Source organism: Microcebus murinus, unplaced genomic scaffold (genome assembly GCF_040939455.1).
Source record: "Microcebus murinus isolate Inina unplaced genomic scaffold, M.murinus_Inina_mat1.0 scaf023_hap2_Mmur4.0, whole genome shotgun sequence".
Classification (NCBI taxonomy): domain Eukaryota; kingdom Metazoa; phylum Chordata; class Mammalia; order Primates; family Cheirogaleidae; genus Microcebus; species Microcebus murinus.
The window spans coordinates 121,913-141,624 of record NW_027438969.1 but is presented as its reverse complement, the minus strand read 5'-3'; the positions used below and the strand labels follow the sequence as shown (position 1 = coordinate 141,624).

The 19,712-nt window shown below is 62.4% G+C and overlaps 5 pseudogenes; all 5 read left to right on the top strand.

The window, feature by feature from the left end:
- The first annotated feature begins 362 nt into the window (after nt 1-362).
- Nucleotides 363-481, top strand: LOC142867953 (uncharacterized; annotated as a pseudogene).
- A 3,852-nt stretch (nt 482-4,333) lies between these two features.
- LOC142867952 (uncharacterized) lies at nt 4,334-4,452 on the top strand (annotated as a pseudogene).
- Nucleotides 4,453-8,268: 3,816 nt separating this feature from the next.
- Nucleotides 8,269-8,387, top strand: LOC142867951 (uncharacterized; annotated as a pseudogene).
- Nucleotides 8,388-12,203: 3,816 nt separating this feature from the next.
- On the top strand, nt 12,204-12,322 carry LOC142867950 (uncharacterized; annotated as a pseudogene).
- Nucleotides 12,323-16,165: 3,843 nt separating this feature from the next.
- On the top strand, nt 16,166-16,284 carry LOC142867949 (uncharacterized; annotated as a pseudogene).
- Nucleotides 16,285-19,712: the final 3,428 nt, after the last annotated feature.

The following is a 19,712-nucleotide window of genomic DNA, read 5'->3' as shown; positions in this document are numbered from 1 at the left end:
TGCGCAGTCAGCGGCGGCGACGCGCTGGGGGTGGGCAGCGGGTAGGTGAAGGAGGCCAGGCGAGGAGACGAGGGGGGCTGGGAGGGCTCCACCTTGGCGGGTCCAGCCGTGGAGGCGCATCTTGTGTGAGTGTGAGTGAGTGAGTGAGTGTGAGTGTGAGTGTGTGTGTATACAGAGACAGCCCCCAACCCCGGGTCGCCGCTCCCTGCCCGCCCCGCCTGTCACCCCCGTCCCTCGGAGCCCGCGGGACCCGGCCGGCGAACTCAACAGGCCCGGCCCGGCGCGGGGCCTGGGGCGGGAGGAGGCGGCGGGGAAGCGCAGAGAGGCTCGGCTTCTTGAGCGGGGCAGGGGCGCCCTCCGCCGTCCACGGCCACACCACCCCGAACGCGCCCGATCCCGTCTGGTCTCGGAAGCTAAGCAGGGTCGGGCCTGGTTAGAACTTGGATGGGAGACCGCCCGGGAATACCGGGTGCCGTAGGCTTCTTCTTTTTTTTTTTTTGCCTCTGGTTCTGTAGCGTTTCTGGGAGTGCGGGGGCGGCCCGGGGTGGGGGTGACCCCCACCCTCAGCGCCCGCCGCGGTGCCTGGCGCCCCAGCCCGCACCGTGGGGCCTCCTCTTGTCCCGAGCCGTGACACCGCCGCCACGCGGCAGCATGCGTGGCTTCTGGACAGTCAGGTCTCAGACCTAAGGTCTGCTCTGTGGGAGCCGACACGCTGGAGGAAACCTTGAGAGTCTGAGAGGGGAGGGAGTTCCAGAAGAAGGCCAGGATGTCATTTTGAGGGAGTATGTGACCAGAACTCCTCCCGTTGCTTTTGGGGTTCTATGAGCTACACGTAGGAATCTTTGGTGGTGGCACCTGATGTTCGGGGATCCGGAGTCACACCCAGACCTGCTCCACAGGCCTCCTTTTACTTTTCTCTTCGGATTCATTTTTTTTTTTTTTTTTTTTTTTGAGACAGAGTCTCGGTTTGTTGCCCAGGCTAGAGTGAGTGCCGTGGCGTCAGCCTAGCTCACAGCAACTTCAAACTCCTGGGCTCGAGTGATCCTTCTGCCTCAGCCTCCCGGGTAGCTGGGACTGCAGGCATGCGCCACCATGCCCCGCTAATTTTTTATATATATATCAGTTGGCCAATTAATTTCTTACTATTTATAGTAGAGACGGGGTCTCGCTCTTGCTCAGGCTGGTTTTGAACTCCTGACCTTGAGCAATCCGCCCGCCTCGGCCTCCCAAGTGCTAGGATTACAGGCGTGAGCCACAGCGCCCGGCCGGATTCATTATTTTGAAAAAGTGTCTCTTATCTCTATTATTGCATTTTCTTTTCTCTCTCTTTTCAAGCAGATGATGGGAGTCCAAGTATTAAGGTGACATGTGTTGCCCGTGCCCCCCTCCCCCCCCCGTGTTCTTATTCATTTACCTCTCATGTTGTTCCAGCATATTGTGGGGGCACCAATGTTAAGGTCGGGTGCGTTGCCCTCTCCCAGCCTCCCCCCTCGGGTCAGAGCTTCAAGTGCGCCCATCCCCCAGTCGGTGCGTACCCACCCCATTCCTAATGGATGTGTATGCCCATCCCCTCCCCCCACCCGCCCGACACCCACCCGAAGAAGGTGATTCCTCTGTGTCCACTTAGGTGTCCATCGGTTCGTACCCATTTGCTGGTGAGCGCGAGCACGTGGTGCTCGTGTGTCCATTCTTGGGATACTTGGCTTACTGGAACGGGTTCCAGCTCTGGCCAGGAGAACCACGAGAGGTGCCCCCTCACCGCTGCTCCTCATAGCCGAATAGCACTCCGTGGTGTCCACGCGCCACATTTTATTTACCCACTCGTGGGTCGATGGGCACTCGGGTGGCTTCCAGGTCTTTGCGATTGTGACTTGTGCCCTGACACTAACCCTAACCCTTACCCAGCCCGTCTCCTCCACGGCCCCTGCCTGACTGACTCCTTCCCGCCCGGCCTATCACCTGTCACCGTCCTCTGCCCCTGCCTGACACGCTCCTCCCCGCCCGGGCCGTCACCGTCCTCGGCCCCTGCCTGACGGGGCTCCTCCGTCGCCTGGGCCTTCCAAGGGCTTGGTGTGGACGCTGGTTCCAGGACGCCCTCCCAGGAACCCGGTAGCAGGGCGGCCGCAGCGTCTCGCGCAACCCAACCGTCCGCCGGCTGGCCGCCGTCGCTAAGTGGCCTGCGGGGGACGTGCTCCCGCTGTGCCGTGGGGGCCCAGCCTGGTGTCTTCTCTGAGGCCCCGCGGCTGCCGCTCCCCGCAAGGGGATAGCCGCGGAGGTGGGGACCGCCTCCTCATGGGGATGTATACCCAGCTCTCCACGTCGGATTCCGGGGCTCTCTGTCCTGCCAGAAGGCCCAGCTGGCCTGCGGATCCTTAGAGTGGCAAAAACATCCGAAAACTGAGATTGAGGGTCCGGTGGGTGTCTGCACTTTTGTGCTGGGCACCCCAGGGAGGCCCGGGGGCTGACTGGACAACGCGGTCTGCTGGGCTGGGGGGGGGGTTTGGAGGAGCAACTGATGCCCTTTGCACTTTGGGTAGCAAGTGTCTGAGGTGTCTCTGGGCCCTGTGCCATGTGGGGGCGGGGGCGGGGGCGGGGTGGGAGGAGGAGGAGGAGGAGGAGGAGGAGGAGGAGGAGGAGGTGGAGGAGGAGGAGGTGGGAAGGGCCGTGGCCTGCAGTCGTGTTCCCCGGGGTGGCACAGCATGTGGCTTCTTCCACAGGCTGCTTGGCCTGGGCTCCCTGCACCTGGGCCTTTGGAGGACTGGCCCTGTGCTTGCCAACACTTCCTGCAGGGACCCAGAGCTGGGAGGTTGCATCTCTCAGCCCTGGGTCGGGCAGAGCCCCAGCGGGCCATGCCCACAACCTCTCTCAGCAGGGGTCCCCCAGAAGGCTCCTTTGGGACCAGGATTCTCTTGCGGGTGACTCTTTAAGGTCTGGCCCCTGGATGGAGGGGCACCAGGAGTAGAGGAGCAGGAAGGGGAAGGGGGTGGCCATGCGAGGGGACACTTTGAGGCCAAGTCCCAGCTTCAGCCTGATCCTCCTGGGAACCCCGGGGTGGACATCACACCTCCTGGTTGCCCCGCTCTGAGACAAGGAGCCGGGCTTCGCATTCCCACAGCAGCCAGTCGTGGGCTGAGGACACCTGGGGCGTTGGGAACTCCCTGGCTTCTCCTTGGTTTAACATCTGGAGCTGCTTGTGAATTGTGCCGCCACACACACCCGAGTGCAGGTGTCTTCTGCACAGACTGCGGGCCTCGCTCTTCTGAATGCCGCTAGCTCGCGACCCACCCACGGGTGAACCTGGTCAGGGTACTTTCTCTCGGGGGCAGACTCTCATCCGGGCGGGCTACCGGTGTCTCTGTTTGCTCCTTTCTTTCTTCCATTTCGGGAAAGGCTTCCTTACTGGGTGTGGAAATCTCCTATGCCTTTCCTCGCCTATTCTGTCAGCTCTAAAATTCTCTTTCGGTTGCCACCCTCACAGATGGATTAGGAAACTCTTTGCGGTGCACTCATTAGTGAAATGACCTTAATGACGCTGGAATCCAATATCTAATCGCCGATTTTTAGCGAGTCCACACGCCAGGGTGGTTGGGGTCCAATGCAGCCCCGGCCAGGCCCAGGCCCCTTGGACTGGGCCACAGGAGGACACAGAGGAGGGTCCCGGCCCCCACGGTAGCGGTGCGGGCAGTTCTCCAAGGGCTTGGGTGTTTTCCAGAGGGAGGAGATGGAGGGGACTGATTTCTTCAGCGCCCCACAAACCACGCCACCCCACCCCACCCATGGGACACATCCCGAGAGAGAGAGAGACGCCCCATACACTGGCTCCCCTCCCCCGTGCGCTGTGCCCCAGCCCTGGCCCCGGGGAATAGGCGGCCGCCGGGCCACAGGGTGGGGGGCGCAGCTGAAAGGGGTTGTGGGGGAGGGCCGCCCCTGGCTGGGGTCAAAGGGCGAGCCCCCCGCCCCTCCCGCCCGTGCGCAGTCAGCGGCCCCGGCGCGCTGGGGGTGGGGGGCGGGGAGGTGAAGGAGGCCAGGCAAGGAGAGGAGGGGGGCTTGAAGGTCTCCACCTTGGCGGGTCCAGCCGTGGAGGCGCATCTTGTGTGAGTGTGAGTGTGAGTGAGTGAGTGTGAGTGTGAGTGTGTGTGTATACAGAGACAGCCCCCAACCCCGGCCCGCCGCTCCCTGCCCGCCCCGCCTGTCACCCCCGTCCCTCGGAGCCCGCGGGACCCGGCCGGCGAACTCAACAGGCCCGGCCCGGCGCGGGGCCTGGGGCGGGAGGAGGCGGCGGGGAAGCGCAGAGAGGCTCGGCTTCTTGAGCGGGGCAGGGGCGCCCTCCGCCGTCCACGGCCACACCACCCCGAACGCGCCCGATCCCGTCTGGTCTCGGAAGCTAAGCAGGGTCGGGCCTGGTTAGAACTTGGATGGGAGACCGCCCGGGAATACCGGGTGCCGTAGGCTTCTTCTTTTTTTTTTTTGCCTCTGGTTCTGTAGCGTTTCTGGGAGTGCGGGGGCGGCCCGGGGTGGGGGTGACCCCCACCCTCAGCGCCCGCCGCGGTGCCTGGCGCCCCAGCCCGCACCGTGGGGCCTCCTCTTGTCCCGAGCCGTGACACCGCCGCCACGCGGCAGCATGCGTGGCTTCTGGACAGTCAGGTCTCAGACCTAAGGTCTGCTCTGTGGGAGCCGACACGCTGGAGGAAACCTTGAGAGTCTGAGAGGGGAGGGAGTTCCAGAAGAAGGCCAGGATGTCATTTTGAGGGAGTATGTGACCAGAACTCCTCCCGTTGCTTTTGGGGTTCTATGAGCTACACGTAGGAATCTTTGGTGGTGGCACCTGATGTTCGGGGATCCGGAGTCACACCCAGACCTGCTCCACAGGCCTCCTTTTACTTTTCTCTTCGGATTCATTTTTTTTTTTTTTTTTTTTTTTGAGACAGAGTCTCGGTTTGTTGCCCAGGCTAGAGTGAGTGCCGTGGCGTCAGCCTAGCTCACAGCAACTTCAAACTCCTGGGCTCGAGTGATCCTTCTGCCTCAGCCTCCCGGGTAGCTGGGACTGCAGGCATGCGCCACCATGCCCCGCTAATTTTTTATATATATATCAGTTGGCCAATTAATTTCTTACTATTTATAGTAGAGACGGGGTCTCGCTCTTGCTCAGGCTGGTTTTGAACTCCTGACCTTGAGCAATCCGCCCGCCTCGGCCTCCCAAGTGCTAGGATTACAGGCGTGAGCCACAGCGCCCGGCCGGATTCATTATTTTGAAAAAGTGTCTCTTATCTCTATTATTGCATTTTCTTTTCTCTCTCTTTTCAAGCAGATGATGGGAGTCCAAGTATTAAGGTGACATGTGTTGCCCGTGCCCCCCTCCCCCCCCCGTGTTCTTATTCATTTACCTCTCATGTTGTTCCAGCATATTGTGGGGGCACCAATGTTAAGGTCGGGTGCGTTGCCCTCTCCCAGCCTCCCCCCTCGGGTCAGAGCTTCAAGTGCGCCCATCCCCCAGTCGGTGCGTACCCACCCCATTCCTAATGGATGTGTATGCCCATCCCCTCCCCCCACCCGCCCGACACCCACCCGAAGAAGGTGATTCCTCTGTGTCCACTTAGGTGTCCATCGGTTCGTACCCATTTGCTGGTGAGCGCGAGCACGTGGTGCTCGTGTGTCCATTCTTGGGATACTTGGCTTACTGGAACGGGTTCCAGCTCTGGCCAGGAGAACCACGAGAGGTGCCCCCTCACCGCTGCTCCTCATAGCCGAATAGCACTCCGTGGTGTCCACGCGCCACATTTTATTTACCCACTCGTGGGTCGATGGGCACTCGGGTGGCTTCCAGGTCTTTGCGATTGTGACTTGTGCCCTGACACTAACCCTAACCCTTACCCAGCCCGTCTCCTCCACGGCCCCTGCCTGACTGACTCCTTCCCGCCCGGCCTATCACCTGTCACCGTCCTCTGCCCCTGCCTGACACGCTCCTCCCCGCCCGGGCCGTCACCGTCCTCGGCCCCTGCCTGACGGGGCTCCTCCGTCGCCTGGGCCTTCCAAGGGCTTGGTGTGGACGCTGGTTCCAGGACGCCCTCCCAGGAACCCGGTAGCAGGGCGGCCGCAGCGTCTCGCGCAACCCAACCGTCCGCCGGCTGGCCGCCGTCGCTAAGTGGCCTGCGGGGGACGTGCTCCCGCTGTGCCGTGGGGGCCCAGCCTGGTGTCTTCTCTGAGGCCCCGCGGCTGCCGCTCCCCGCAAGGGGATAGCCGCGGAGGTGGGGACCGCCTCCTCATGGGGATGTATACCCAGCTCTCCACGTCGGATTCCGGGGCTCTCTGTCCTGCCAGAAGGCCCAGCTGGCCTGCGGATCCTTAGAGTGGCAAAAACATCCGAAAACTGAGATTGAGGGTCCGGTGGGTGTCTGCGCTTTTGTGCTGGGCACCCCAGGGAGGCCCGGGGGCTGGCTGGACAACGCGGTCTGCTGGGCGGGGGGGGGGGGGTTAGAGGAGCAACTGATGCCCTTTGCACTTTGGGTAGCAAGAGTCTGAGGTGTCTCTGAGCCCTGTGCCATGTCGGGGGGGGGGCGGGGGGGGAAGAGGAGGAGGAGGAGGAGGTGGGAAGGGCCGGGGCCTGCAGTCGTGTTCCCGGGGTGGCAGGGCAAGTGGCTTCTTCCACAGGCTGCTTGGCCTGGGCTCCCTGCACCTGGGCCTTTGGAGGACCGGCCCTGTGCTTGCCAACGCTTCCTGCAGGGACCCAGAGCTGGGAGGTTGCATCTCTCAGCCCTGGGTCGGGCAGAGCCCCAGCGGGCCATGCCCACAACCTCTCTCAGTACCGGTCCCCCAGAAGGCTCCTTGGGGACCAGGATTCTCTTGCGGTGACTCTTTAAGGTCTGGCCCCTGGATGGAGGGGCACCAGGAGTAGAGGAGCAGGAAGGGGAAGGGGGTGGCCATGCGAGGGGACACTTTCAGGCCAAGTCCCAGCTTCAGCCTGATCCTCCTGGGAACCCCGGGGTGTACGTCACACCTCCTGGTTGTCCCGCTCTGAGACAAGGAGCCGGGCGTCGCATTCCCACAGCAGCCAGTCGTGGGCTGAGGACACCTGGGGCGTTGGGAACTCCCTGGCTTCTCCTTGGTTTAACATCTGGAGCTGCTTGTGAATCGTGCCGCCACACACACCCGAGTGCAGGTGTCTTCCGCACAGACTGCGGGCCTCGCTCTTCTGAATGCCGCTAGCTGGCCACCCACCCACGGGTGAACCTGGTCAGGGTACTTTCTCTCAGGGGCAGACTCTTTTCCGGGCGGGCTACCGGTGTCTCTGTTTGCTCCTTTCTTTCTTCCATTTCGGGAAAGTCTTCCTTGCTGGGTGTGGAAATCTCCTATGCCTTCCCTCGCCTATTCTGTCAGCTTTCAAATTCTCTTTCAGTTGCCACCCTCACAGATGGATTAGGAAACTCTTTCCGGTGCACTCATTAGTGAAATGACCTCAAGGAAGCTGGAATCCAATATCTAATCGCCGATTTTTAGCGAGTCCACACGCCAGGGTGGTCGGGGTCCAATGCAGCCCCGGCCAGGCCCAGGCCCCTTGGACCGGGCCACAGGAGGACACAGAGGAGGGTCCCGGCCCCCACGGTAGCGGTGCCGGCAGTTCTCCAAGGGCTTGGGCGTTTTCCAGAGGTAGGAGATGGAGGGGACTGATTTCTTCAGCGCCCCACAAACCACGCCACCCCACCCCACCCCACCCCACCCATGGGACACATCCCCAGAGAGAGATGCCCCATACACTCGCTCCCCTCCCCCTTGCGCTGTGCCCCAGCCCTGGCCCGGGGGAATAGGCGGCAGCCCGCCCACAGGGCGGGGGGCACAGCTGAAAGGGGTTGTGGGGGAGGGCGGCCCCTGGCTGGGGTCAAAGGGCGAGCGCCCGGTGCCGGTGCGCGCGTGCGCAGTCAGCGGCGGCGACGCGCTGGGGGTGGGCAGCGGGTAGGTGAAGGAGGCCAGGCGAGGAGACGAGGGGGGCTGGGAGGGCTCCACCTTGGCGGGTCCAGCCGTGGAGGCGCATCTTGTGTGAGTGTGAGTGAGTGAGTGAGTATGAGTGTGAGTGTGTGTGTATACAGAGACAGCCCCCAACCCCGGGTCGCCGCTCCCTGCCCGCCCCGCCTGTCACCCCCGTCCCTCGGAGCCCGCGGGACCCGGCCGGCGAACTCAACAGGCCCGGCCCGGCGCGGGGCCTGGGGCGGGAGGAGGCGGCGGGGAAGCGCAGAGAGGCTCGGCTTCTTGAGCGGGGCAGGGGCGCCCTCCGCCGTCCACGGCCACACCACCCCGAACGCGCCCGATCCCGTCTGGTCTCGGAAGCTAAGCAGGGTCGGGCCTGGTTAGAACTTGGATGGGAGACCGCCCGGGAATACCGGGTGCCGTAGGCTTCTTCTTTTTTTTTTTTGCCTCTGGTTCTGTAGCGTTTCTGGGAGTGCGGGGGCGGCCCGGGGTGGGGGTGACCCCCACCCTCAGCGCCCGCCGCGGTGCCTGGCGCCCCAGCCCGCACCGTGGGGCCTCCTCTTGTCCCGAGCCGTGACACCGCCGCCACGCGGCAGCATGCGTGGCTTCTGGACAGTCAGGTCTCAGACCTAAGGTCTGCTCTGTGGGAGCCGACACGCTGGAGGAAACCTTGAGAGTCTGAGAGGGGAGGGAGTTCCAGAAGAAGGCCAGGATGTCATTTTGAGGGAGTATGTGACCAGAACTCCTCCCGTTGCTTTTGGGGTTCTATGAGCTACACGTAGGAATCTTTGGTGGTGGCACCTGATGTTCGGGGATCCGGAGTCACACCCAGACCTGCTCCACAGGCCTCCTTTTACTTTTCTCTTCGGATTCATTTTTTTTTTTTTTTTTTTTTTTTGAGACAGAGTCTCGGTTTGTTGCCCAGGCTAGAGTGAGTGCCGTGGCGTCAGCCTAGCTCACAGCAACTTCAAACTCCTGGGCTCGAGTGATCCTTCTGCCTCAGCCTCCCGGGTAGCTGGGACTGCAGGCATGCGCCACCATGCCCCGCTAATTTTTTATATATATATCAGTTGGCCAATTAATTTCTTACTATTTATAGTAGAGACGGGGTCTCGCTCTTGCTCAGGCTGGTTTTGAACTCCTGACCTTGAGCAATCCGCCCGCCTCGGCCTCCCAAGTGCTAGGATTACAGGCGTGAGCCACAGCGCCCGGCCGGATTCATTATTTTGAAAAAGTGTCTCTTATCTCTATTATTGCATTTTCTTTTCTCTCTCTTTTCAAGCAGATGATGGGAGTCCAAGTATTAAGGTGACATGTGTTGCCCGTGCCCCCCTCCCCCCCCCGTGTTCTTATTCATTTACCTCTCATGTTGTTCCAGCATATTGTGGGGGCACCAATGTTAAGGTCGGGTGCGTTGCCCTCTCCCAGCCTCCCCCCTCGGGTCAGAGCTTCAAGTGCGCCCATCCCCCAGTCGGTGCGTACCCACCCCATTCCTAATGGATGTGTATGCCCATCCCCTCCCCCCACCCGCCCGACACCCACCCGAAGAAGGTGATTCCTCTGTGTCCACTTAGGTGTCCATCGGTTCGTACCCATTTGCTGGTGAGCGCGAGCACGTGGTGCTCGTGTGTCCATTCTTGGGATACTTGGCTTACTGGAACGGGTTCCAGCTCTGGCCAGGAGAACCACGAGAGGTGCCCCCTCACCGCTGCTCCTCATAGCCGAATAGCACTCCGTGGTGTCCACGCGCCACATTTTATTTACCCACTCGTGGGTCGATGGGCACTCGGGTGGCTTCCAGGTCTTTGCGATTGTGACTTGTGCCCTGACACTAACCCTAACCCTTACCCAGCCCGTCTCCTCCACGGCCCCTGCCTGACTGACTCCTTCCCGCCCGGCCTATCACCTGTCACCGTCCTCTGCCCCTGCCTGACACGCTCCTCCCCGCCCGGGCCGTCACCGTCCTCGGCCCCTGCCTGACGGGGCTCCTCCGTCGCCTGGGCCTTCCAAGGGCTTGGTGTGGACGCTGGTTCCAGGACGCCCTCCCAGGAACCCGGTAGCAGGGCGGCCGCAGCGTCTCGCGCAACCCAACCGTCCGCCGGCTGGCCGCCGTCGCTAAGTGGCCTGCGGGGGACGTGCTCCCGCTGTGCCGTGGGGGCCCAGCCTGGTGTCTTCTCTGAGGCCCCGCGGCTGCCGCTCCCCGCAAGGGGATAGCCGCGGAGGTGGGGACCGCCTCCTCATGGGGATGTATACCCAGCTCTCCACGTCGGATTCCGGGGCTCTCTGTCCTGCCAGAAGGCCCAGCTGGCCTGCGGATCCTTAGAGTGGCAAAAACATCCGAAAACTGAGATTGAGGGTCCGGTGGGTGTCTGCGCTTTTGTGCTGGGCACCCCAGGGAGGCCCGGGGGCTGGCTGGACAACGCGGTCTGCTGGGCGGGGGGGGGGGGTTAGAGGAGCAACTGATGCCCTTTGCACTTTGGGTAGCAAGAGTCTGAGGTGTCTCTGAGCCCTGTGCCATGTCGGGGGGGGGGCGGGGGGGGAAGAGGAGGAGGAGGAGGAGGTGGGAAGGGCCGGGGCCTGCAGTCGTGTTCCCGGGGTGGCAGGGCAAGTGGCTTCTTCCACAGGCTGCTTGGCCTGGGCTCCCTGCACCTGGGCCTTTGGAGGACCGGCCCTGTGCTTGCCAACGCTTCCTGCAGGGACCCAGAGCTGGGAGGTTGCATCTCTCAGCCCTGGGTCGGGCAGAGCCCCAGCGGGCCATGCCCACAACCTCTCTCAGTACCGGTCCCCCAGAAGGCTCCTTGGGGACCAGGATTCTCTTGCGGTGACTCTTTAAGGTCTGGCCCCTGGATGGAGGGGCACCAGGAGTAGAGGAGCAGGAAGGGGAAGGGGGTGGCCATGCGAGGGGACACTTTCAGGCCAAGTCCCAGCTTCAGCCTGATCCTCCTGGGAACCCCGGGGTGTACGTCACACCTCCTGGTTGTCCCGCTCTGAGACAAGGAGCCGGGCGTCGCATTCCCACAGCAGCCAGTCGTGGGCTGAGGACACCTGGGGCGTTGGGAACTCCCTGGCTTCTCCTTGGTTTAACATCTGGAGCTGCTTGTGAATCGTGCCGCCACACACACCCGAGTGCAGGTGTCTTCCGCACAGACTGCGGGCCTCGCTCTTCTGAATGCCGCTAGCTGGCCACCCACCCACGGGTGAACCTGGTCAGGGTACTTTCTCTCAGGGGCAGACTCTTTTCCGGGCGGGCTACCGGTGTCTCTGTTTGCTCCTTTCTTTCTTCCATTTCGGGAAAGTCTTCCTTGCTGGGTGTGGAAATCTCCTATGCCTTCCCTCGCCTATTCTGTCAGCTTTCAAATTCTCTTTCAGTTGCCACCCTCACAGATGGATTAGGAAACTCTTTCCGGTGCACTCATTAGTGAAATGACCTCAAGGAAGCTGGAATCCAATATCTAATCGCCGATTTTTAGCGAGTCCACACGCCAGGGTGGTCGGGGTCCAATGCAGCCCCGGCCAGGCCCAGGCCCCTTGGACCGGGCCACAGGAGGACACAGAGGAGGGTCCCGGCCCCCACGGTAGCGGTGCCGGCAGTTCTCCAAGGGCTTGGGCGTTTTCCAGAGGTAGGAGATGGAGGGGACTGATTTCTTCAGCGCCCCACAAACCACGCCACCCCACCCCACCCCACCCCACCCATGGGACACATCCCCAGAGAGAGATGCCCCATACACTCGCTCCCCTCCCCCTTGCGCTGTGCCCCAGCCCTGGCCCGGGGGAATAGGCGGCAGCCCGCCCACAGGGCGGGGGGCACAGCTGAAAGGGGTTGTGGGGGAGGGCGGCCCCTGGCTGGGGTCAAAGGGCGAGCGCCCGGTGCCGGTGCGCGCGTGCGCAGTCAGCGGCGGCGACGCGCTGGGGGTGGGCAGCGGGTAGGTGAAGGAGGCCAGGCGAGGAGACGAGGGGGGCTGGGAGGGCTCCACCTTGGCGGGTCCAGCCGTGGAGGCGCATCTTGTGTGAGTGTGAGTGAGTGAGTGAGTGTGAGTGTGAGTGTGTGTGTATACAGAGACAGCCCCCAACCCCGGGTCGCCGCTCCCTGCCCGCCCCGCCTGTCACCCCCGTCCCTCGGAGCCCGCGGGACCCGGCCGGCGAACTCAACAGGCCCGGCCCGGCGCGGGGCCTGGGGCGGGAGGAGGCGGCGGGGAAGCGCAGAGAGGCTCGGCTTCTTGAGCGGGGCAGGGGCGCCCTCCGCCGTCCACGGCCACACCACCCCGAACGCGCCCGATCCCGTCTGGTCTCGGAAGCTAAGCAGGGTCGGGCCTGGTTAGAACTTGGATGGGAGACCGCCCGGGAATACCGGGTGCCGTAGGCTTCTTCTTTTTTTTTTTTGCCTCTGGTTCTGTAGCGTTTCTGGGAGTGCGGGGGCGGCCCGGGGTGGGGGTGACCCCCACCCTCAGCGCCCGCCGCGGTGCCTGGCGCCCCAGCCCGCACCGTGGGGCCTCCTCTTGTCCCGAGCCGTGACACCGCCGCCACGCGGCAGCATGCGTGGCTTCTGGACAGTCAGGTCTCAGACCTAAGGTCTGCTCTGTGGGAGCCGACACGCTGGAGGAAACCTTGAGAGTCTGAGAGGGGAGGGAGTTCCAGAAGAAGGCCAGGATGTCATTTTGAGGGAGTATGTGACCAGAACTCCTCCCGTTGCTTTTGGGGTTCTATGAGCTACACGTAGGAATCTTTGGTGGTGGCACCTGATGTTCGGGGATCCGGAGTCACACCCAGACCTGCTCCACAGGCCTCCTTTTACTTTTCTCTTCGGATTCATTTTTTTTTTTTTTTTTTTTTTTGAGACAGAGTCTCGGTTTGTTGCCCAGGCTAGAGTGAGTGCCGTGGCGTCAGCCTAGCTCACAGCAACTTCAAACTCCTGGGCTCGAGTGATCCTTCTGCCTCAGCCTCCCGGGTAGCTGGGACTGCAGGCATGCGCCACCATGCCCCGCTAATTTTTTATATATATATCAGTTGGCCAATTAATTTCTTACTATTTATAGTAGAGACGGGGTCTCGCTCTTGCTCAGGCTGGTTTTGAACTCCTGACCTTGAGCAATCCGCCCGCCTCGGCCTCCCAAGTGCTAGGATTACAGGCGTGAGCCACAGCGCCCGGCCGGATTCATTATTTTGAAAAAGTGTCTCTTATCTCTATTATTGCATTTTCTTTTCTCTCTCTTTTCAAGCAGATGATGGGAGTCCAAGTATTAAGGTGACATGTGTTGCCCGTGCCCCCCTCCCCCCCCCGTGTTCTTATTCATTTACCTCTCATGTTGTTCCAGCATATTGTGGGGGCACCAATGTTAAGGTCGGGTGCGTTGCCCTCTCCCAGCCTCCCCCCTCGGGTCAGAGCTTCAAGTGCGCCCATCCCCCAGTCGGTGCGTACCCACCCCATTCCTAATGGATGTGTATGCCCATCCCCTCCCCCCACCCGCCCGACACCCACCCGAAGAAGGTGATTCCTCTGTGTCCACTTAGGTGTCCATCGGTTCGTACCCATTTGCTGGTGAGCGCGAGCACGTGGTGCTCGTGTGTCCATTCTTGGGATACTTGGCTTACTGGAACGGGTTCCAGCTCTGGCCAGGAGAACCACGAGAGGTGCCCCCTCACCGCTGCTCCTCATAGCCGAATAGCACTCCGTGGTGTCCACGCGCCACATTTTATTTACCCACTCGTGGGTCGATGGGCACTCGGGTGGCTTCCAGGTCTTTGCGATTGTGACTTGTGCCCTGACACTAACCCTAACCCTTACCCAGCCCGTCTCCTCCACGGCCCCTGCCTGACTGACTCCTTCCCGCCCGGCCTATCACCTGTCACCGTCCTCTGCCCCTGCCTGACACGCTCCTCCCCGCCCGGGCCGTCACCGTCCTCGGCCCCTGCCTGACGGGGCTCCTCCGTCGCCTGGGCCTTCCAAGGGCTTGGTGTGGACGCTGGTTCCAGGACGCCCTCCCAGGAACCCGGTAGCAGGGCGGCCGCAGCGTCTCGCGCAACCCAACCGTCCGCCGGCTGGCCGCCGTCGCTAAGTGGCCTGCGGGGGACGTGCTCCCGCTGTGCCGTGGGGGCCCAGCCTGGTGTCTTCTCTGAGGCCCCGCGGCTGCCGCTCCCCGCAAGGGGATAGCCGCGGAGGTGGGGACCGCCTCCTCATGGGGATGTATACCCAGCTCTCCACGTCGGATTCCGGGGCTCTCTGTCCTGCCAGAAGGCCCAGCTGGCCTGCGGATCCTTAGAGTGGCAAAAACATCCGAAAACTGAGATTGAGGGTCCGGTGGGTGTCTGCACTTTTGTGCTGGGCACCCCAGGGAGGCCCGGGGGCTGGCTGGACAACGCGGTCTGCTGGGCTGGGGGGGGGTTTGGAGGAGCAACTGATGCCCTTTGCACTTTGGGTAGCAAGTGTCTGAGGTGTCTCTGGGCCCTGTGCCATGTGGGGGCGGGGGCGGGGGCGGGGTGGGAGGAGGAGGAGGAGGAGGAGGAGGAGGAGGAGGTGGAGGAGGAGGAGGTGGGAAGGGCCGTGGCCTGCAGTCGTGTTCCCCGGGGTGGCACAGCATGTGGCTTCTTCCACAGGCTGCTTGGCCTGGGCTCCCTGCACCTGGGCCTTTGGAGGACTGGCCCTGTGCTTGCCAACACTTCCTGCAGGGACCCAGAGCTGGGAGGTTGCATCTCTCAGCCCTGGGTCGGGCAGAGCCCCAGCGGGCCATGCCCACAACCTCTCTCAGCAGGGGTCCCCCAGAAGGCTCCTTTGGGACCAGGATTCTCTTGCGGGTGACTCTTTAAGGTCTGGCCCCTGGATGGAGGGGCACCAGGAGTAGAGGAGCAGGAAGGGGAAGGGGGTGGCCATGCGAGGGGACACTTTGAGGCCAAGTCCCAGCTTCAGCCTGATCCTCCTGGGAACCCCGGGGTGGACATCACACCTCCTGGTTGCCCCGCTCTGAGACAAGGAGCCGGGCTTCGCATTCCCACAGCAGCCAGTCGTGGGCTGAGGACACCTGGGGCGTTGGGAACTCCCTGGCTTCTCCTTGGTTTAACATCTGGAGCTGCTTGTGAATTGTGCCGCCACACACACCCGAGTGCAGGTGTCTTCTGCACAGACTGCGGGCCTCGCTCTTCTGAATGCCGCTAGCTCGCGACCCACCCACGGGTGAACCTGGTCAGGGTACTTTCTCTCGGGGGCAGACTCTCATCCGGGCGGGCTACCGGTGTCTCTGTTTGCTCCTTTCTTTCTTCCATTTCGGGAAAGGCTTCCTTACTGGGTGTGGAAATCTCCTATGCCTTTCCTCGCCTATTCTGTCAGCTCTAAAATTCTCTTTCGGTTGCCACCCTCACAGATGGATTAGGAAACTCTTTGCGGTGCACTCATTAGTGAAATGACCTCAATGACGCTGGAATCCAATATCTAATCGCCGATTTTTAGCGAGTCCACACGCCAGGGTGGTTGGGGTCCAATGCAGCCCCGGCCAGGCCCAGGCCCCTTGGACTGGGCCACAGGAGGACACAGAGGAGGGTCCCGGCCCCCACGGTAGCGGTGCGGGCAGTTCTCCAAGGGCTTGGGTGTTTTCCAGAGGGAGGAGATGGAGGGGACTGATTTCTTCAGCGCCCCACAAACCACGCCACCCCACCCCACCCATGGGACACATCCCGAGAGAGAGAGAGACGCCCCATACACTGGCTCCCCTCCCCCGTGCGCTGTGCCCCAGCCCTGGCCCCGGGGAATAGGCGGCCGCCGGGCCACAGGGTGGGGGCGCAGCTGAAAGGGGTTGTGGGGGAGGGCCGCCCCTGGCTGGGGTCAAAGGGCGAGCCCCCCGCCCCTCCCGCCCGTGCGCAGTCAGCGGCCCCGGCGCGCTGGGGGTGGGGGGCGGGGAGGTGAAGGAGGCCAGGCAAGGAGAGGAGGGGGGCTTGAAGGTCTCCACCTTGGCGGGTCCAGCCGTGGAGGCGCATCTTGTGTGAGTGTGAGTGTGAGTGAGTGAGTGTGAGTGTGAGTGTGTGTGTATACAGAGACAGCCCCCAACCCCGGCCCGCCGCTCCCTGCCCGCCCCGCCTGTCACCCCCGTCCCTCGGAGCCCGCGGGACCCGGCCGGCGAACTCAACAGGCCCGGCCCGGCGCGGGGCCTGGGGCGGGAGGAGGCGGCGGGGAAGCGCAGAGAGGCTCGGCTTCTTGAGCGGGGCAGGGGCGCCCTCCGCCGTCCACGGCCACACCACCCCGAACGCGCCCGATCCCGTCTGGTCTCGGAAGCTAAGCAGGGTCGGGCCTGGTTAGAACTTGGATGGGAGACCGCCCGGGAATACCGGGTGCCGTAGGCTTCTTCTTTTTTTTTTTTGCCTCTGGTTCTGTAGCGTTTCTGGGAGTGCGGGGGCGGCCCGGGGTGGGGGTGACCCCCACCCTCAGCGCCCGCCGCGGTGCCTGGCGCCCCAGCCCGCACCGTGGGGCCTCCTCTTGTCCCGAGCCGTGACACCGCCGCCACGCGGCAGCATGCGTGGCTTCTGGACAGTCAGGTCTCAGACCTAAGGTCTGCTCTGTGGGAGCCGACACGCTGGAGGAAACCTTGAGAGTCTGAGAGGGGAGGGAGTTCCAGAAGAAGGCCAGGATGTCATTTTGAGGGAGTATGTGACCAGAACTCCTCCCGTTGCTTTTGGGGTTCTATGAGCTACACGTAGGAATCTTTGGTGGTGGCACCTGATGTTCGGGGATCCGGAGTCACACCCAGACCTGCTCCACAGGCCTCCTTTTACTTTTCTCTTCGGATTCATTTTTTTTTTTTTTTTTTTTTTTTGAGACAGAGTCTCGGTTTGTTGCCCAGGCTAGAGTGAGTGCCGTGGCGTCAGCCTAGCTCACAGCAACTTCAAACTCCTGGGCTCGAGTGATCCTTCTGCCTCAGCCTCCCGGGTAGCTGGGACTGCAGGCATGCGCCACCATGCCCCGCTAATTTTTTATATATATATCAGTTGGCCAATTAATTTCTTACTATTTATAGTAGAGACGGGGTCTCGCTCTTGCTCAGGCTGGTTTTGAACTCCTGACCTTGAGCAATCCGCCCGCCTCGGCCTCCCAAGTGCTAGGATTACAGGCGTGAGCCACAGCGCCCGGCCGGATTCATTATTTTGAAAAAGTGTCTCTTATCTCTATTATTGCATTTTCTTTTCTCTCTCTTTTCAAGCAGATGATGGGAGTCCAAGTATTAAGGTGACATGTGTTGCCCGTGCCCCCCTCCCCCCCCCGTGTTCTTATTCATTTACCTCTCATGTTGTTCCAGCATATTGTGGGGGCACCAATGTTAAGGTCGGGTGCATTGCCCTCTCCCAGCCTCCCCCCTCGGGTCAGAGCTTCAAGTGCGCCCATCCCCCAGTCGGTGCGTACCCACCCCATTCCTAATGGATGTGTATGCCCATCCCCTCCCCCCACCCGCCCGACACCCACCCGAAGAAGGTGATTCCTCTGTGTCCACTTAGGTGTCCATCGGTTCGTACCCATTTGCTGGTGAGCGCGAGCACGTGGTGCTCGTGTGTCCATTCTTGGGATACTTGGCTTACTGGAACGGGTTCCAGCTCTGGCCAGGAGAACCACGAGAGGTGCCCCCTCACCGCTGCTCCTCATAGCCGAATAGCACTCCGTGGTGTCCACGCGCCACATTTTATTTACCCACTCGTGGGTCGATGGGCACTCGGGTGGCTTCCAGGTCTTTGCGATTGTGACTTGTGCCCTGACACTAACCCTAACCCTTGCCCAGCCCGTCTCCTCCACGGCCCCTGCCTGACTGACTCCTTCCCGCCCGGCCTATCACCTGTCACCGTCCTCTGCCCCTGCCTGACACGCTCCTCCCCGCCCGGGCCGTCACCGTCCTCGGCCCCTGCCTGACGGGGCTCCTCCGTCGCCTGGGCCTTCCAAGGGCTTGGTGTGGACGCTGGTTCCAGGACGCCCTCCCAGGAACCCGGTAGCAGGGCGGCCGCAGCGTCTCGCGCAACCCAACCGTCCGCCGGCTGGCCGCCGTCGCTAAGTGGCCTGCGGGGGACGTGCTCCCGCTGTGCCGTGGGGGCCCAGCCTGGTGTCTTCTCTGAGGCCCCGCGGCTGCCGCTCCCCGCAAGGGGATAGCCGCGGAGGTGGGGACCGCCTCCTCATGGGGATGTATACCCAGCTCTCCACGTCGGATTCCGGGGCTCTCTGTCCTGCCAGAAGGCCCAGCTGGCCTGCGGATCCTTAGAGTGGCAAAAACATCCGAAAACTGAGATTGAGGGTCCGGTGGGTGTCTGCACTTTTGTGCTGGGCACCCCAGGGAGGCCCGGGGGCTGACTGGACAACGCGGTCTGCTGGGCTGGGGGGGGGGTTTGGAGGAGCAACTGATGCCCTTTGCACTTTGGGTAGCAAGTGTCTGAGGTGTCTCTGGGCCCTGTGCCATGTGGGGGCGGGGGCGGGGGCGGGGTGGGAGGAGGAGGAGGAGGAGGAGGAGGAGGAGGAGGAGGAGGTGGAGGAGGAGGAGGTGGGAAGGGCCGTGGCCTGCAGTCGTGTTCCCCGGGGTGGCACAGCATGTGGCTTCTTCCACAGGCTGCTTGGCCTGGGCTCCCTGCACCTGGGCCTTTGCAGGACTGGCCCTGTGCTTGCCAACACTTCCTGCAGGGACCCAGAGCTGGGAGGTTGCATCTCTCAGCCCTGGGTCGGGCAGAGCCCCAGCGGGCCATGCCCACAACCTCTCTCAGCAGGGGTCCCCCAGAAGGCTCCTTTGGGACCAGGATTCTCTTGCGGGTGACTCTTTAAGGTCTGGCCCCTGGATGGAGGGGCACCAGGAGTAGAGGAGCAGGAAGGGGAAGGGGGTGGCCATGCGAGGGGACACTTTGAGGCCAAGTCCCAGCTTCAGCCTGATCCTCCTGGGAACCCCGGGGTGGACATCACACCTCCTGGTTGCCCCGCTCTGAGACAAGGAGCCGGGCTTCGCATTCCCACAGCAGCCAGTCGTGGGCTGAGGACACCTGGGGCGTTGGGAACTCCCTGGCTTCTCCTTGGTTTAACATCTGGAGCTGCTTGTGAATTGTGCCGCCACACACACCCGAGTGCAGGTGTCTTCTGCACAGACTGCGGGCCTCGCTCTTCTGAATGCCGCTAGCTCGCGACCCACCCACGGGTGAACCTGGTCAGGGTACTTTCTCTCGGGGGCAGACTCTCATCCGGGCGGGCTACCGGTGTCTCTGTTTGCTCCTTTCTTTCTTCCATTTCGGGAAAGGCTTCCTTACTGGGTGTGGAAATCTCCTATGCCTTTCCTCGCCTATTCTGTCAGCTCTAAAATTCTCTTTCGGTTGCCACCCTCACAGATGGATTAGGAAACTCTTTGCGGTGCACTCATTAGTGAAATGACCTCAATGACGCTGGAATCCAATATCTAATCGCCGATTTTTAGCGAGTCCACACGCCAGGGTGGTTGGGGTCCAATGCAGCCCCGGCCAGGCCCAGGCCCCTTGGACTGGGCCACAGGAGGACACAGAGGAGGGTCCCGGCCCCCACGGTAGCGGTGCGGGCAGTTCTCCAAGGGCTTGGGTGTTTTCCAGAGGGAGGAGATGGAGGGGACTGATTTCTTCAGCGCCCCACAAACCACGCCACCCCACCCCACCCATGGGACACATCCCGAGAGAGAGAGAGACGCCCCATACACTGGCTCCCCTCCCCCGTGCGCTGTGCCCCAGCCCTGGCCCCGGGGAATAGGCGGCCGCCGGGCCACAGGGTGGGGGGCGCAGCTGAAAGGGGT